Consider the following 2,944-nt stretch of genomic DNA (forward strand, 5'->3'; position numbering starts at 1 on the left):
CCATTTACAAGCATATCCTCATCAGTCCTGAGGCTACAGACTCAATGTGATGTTTGCCTGGTTGAGACGATTTCTCCTCCACGTGGGGAGTGGGACCCCCATAGTGAAGTCTATCGTGTAGGCTGTTTGCATTGCTTTATGCAAGACTGAGTTACAGCATATTGTCATCATGCTCAGTGTTTCCCAGCACGCACAAACACACCACATGTGGGTCATCATACGTGTCCTGTTCAACAATCGTCACATCTGCAATCTTTGCTGTTTTATAACTCTCAACAGTGCAGAGATGTCTCAATCACCTCTGTATGTGTCCTGATTCATTCAGAACAGCTGGGGCGAGTTAAATTACTGCTGTGAGCCATTTGATTTGGCATTCGAGAGATTAGGCTTGGAGGACACACTGATCCCTTACCCTGGTGTGTGATTCACTGTGGCAGGTATTTGCATGGCGATGATGCCCATTATTTATCCCTGATGGGTGATGGGTAATTCTTCTCACTGGCATCCTGTTGGCTCTCTCGAGCTCCTACTGCGGTCATCTGTTTGGCCTCTACTAAAAGTGTCTGTTTGTGTGTCGTTTCAAGATGGTCCCTCCAGGCAAGTTCATCACACTGAGGAGAGCAAAGGCATATCTGCCCAGTGTTCGTGCCAGTTGTTCTCTTCAACTCTTCTCTAGCCCTGCCTCACAGCCAAGCTAATTCTGCTTGAGTGTTTCAGCTGGACTGTCCTAGAATCACAGAGACAAACAGAGTCAGAGACACAAAAGTAATGAAACAAGAACCCCATGCATGCAACTCAAGCCTGGACGTAGTTCAGTTGAGCTCAAGAAGCTGCAGGAGGCTTTTTGCACATTTAAAATGATTTGGGTTTTCGATAATGGTGTGCTTGCATCATTAACATATGTTGCTGTTCAGTTCTGATGTTTACCTCTTTAGCAAGGTAATGACTCAGGAGTTTCCCTCAATTACTCTTTTTCCTCTCTTTTTTTCATACACACACTTCCGCCTCTTTGGTGGAATCACTGTAAGGGATGATGCAAGTTGCTCGTAATTTCAAGGGAGACAATCAGCAATGAGAAATGCATCGTGCTATTACATGCATATACAGTTGTGGTCAGAATTATTGGCACCCCCGGTAAATATGATCAAAGATGGATGTCAAAATAAATCTGCATTGTTTCTCCTTTTGATCTTTCATTCAAAAAAAAAAACTTTCATTGAAGTAAAAGAATTGAAAGTGGGGGGTAAATCACATTATGAAATAAATGCTTTTCTCCAAAACACGTTGGCGATAATTATTATTTAATTGTGATATATAAAGCAGAAATTACCTTTTATTTTTTTTATTCTGTGGCTGAAACAAGTTTCCATACAAGACATAGTAAACATTTGCGTAGTAAACTTTTGTTTACATGCTACTCGAGAAAATCCTGTCATTGCCACTGTAACGATTTTCTTTAGCCTTAGAATGGGCATTATGAGGTTGACTATAGCTGTGTCCCAATGTGAAGGCTGCATCCTTCGAAGGACTGCAGACTTCAAGGATGCAGCCTATGCGTGCTTCGAAGGACGCACCATGTAGCCTTTGTAGGATTGCCTAATTACGCAACCAGGTGTTTCTGATCACCGCTCCTGACGCCAAGCAACGGTGCGAGAGGACAGCTGCCATCCTGATAATTCATTTGATATAATTGAGTAAACAGTCTACTGCCTTGCTTTACTTTGAGTTTACTGTCTTATTTTTATTTTATTTTTTGTGCTTGATACTGTATCCTGATCCTGTGCTTTTTGTTCAATAAAAAAAAAAAAAAATATATATATATATATATATATATATATATTGAGTAAACAGCTATGGAGCCAGAATTGTCTATTGCCATTTTTATGTTTTATATTTTACTGGAGGGCATGGTGAGGATGTTTCAGCCCCGGAGCTGCCGGGTCATGCATTTTCGGTTTAGCCCTGTTTGAATATAAAACCCAATTGAATATAAAAAAGTCCAGTATTTCTCGCGCTCGTTATCGGCAGCTGTCACAGTTGCCAGGTGACAAGAACAATCCTTCGTAGGCTAGACCGGTCCGAGCGCTTCAGACGCACCCTTTGATATGGGACGCAGCTGTAGTTAGCAACAATTTGTTAATATTGTGACAATAGACCTACATTTTGTTTAATTTTCGGAACTGCATATTTCATTAAGTATTGTGAAGTAACCTACTGAAGTACTTTTTTTCCCTCACATATGATTTTACATTAAAGTATATAATGTAACAACCTTGAAAATATTCAGAAGTAAAATGCAGTAGTAGCATAATATAAATGCAAAACTATCATAAAAACCCTGACAAGTTTTTTTCCCCTGCAGAATACATACCTCTAGTTTTACTCTTGATACTTTAAGTACATTAGAGTATGCAAGATAATTTTGCTTAACTAAGGTTTTAGTAGTTTTCCCCCAATGCAGTATTAGTAGTTATTAAAAGTACTTTTTTCAGAAATATACTCTTTTTGAAAAAAAGAAAAAAAACCTCAGTGACATGGGAGCCGTCGATTGAGTCAGCCCTGCAAACCTGTTGGTAGACAACTTAGTGGATAGTGGAAATATGCACTCAAACACTCTGGAGACCATCCCAGATGATGTCCCACCAGCAGAGAGGCCTTACCAGGGTCTCTATTGTGGCAGCCCATCCCAGTCCAGCAGCACCACCAGGGTCTCCCTGCTCAGCTCAATAAAAGTCTACATCATTTTTTTCTTATTTTATGTACTGTAAATGTTTATGTTGATTTTGATATGTTTAACGTATGTTGTTAATAGTTGGAAAAACGTACTTTAATGTAGCCCGTGGAACAAATGATTTTCATTTACCAATTTTATTTGAAAAAAAAAAGGTATACAAGAATTTGTTTCATGTAGAAATTATTAGTCATTACAAAAATAAACAATGTC

Source organism: Abramis brama (assembly GCF_963993115.1).
Source record: "Abramis brama genome assembly, chromosome: 9".
NCBI classification, from domain to species: domain Eukaryota; kingdom Metazoa; phylum Chordata; class Actinopteri; order Cypriniformes; family Leuciscidae; genus Abramis; species Abramis brama.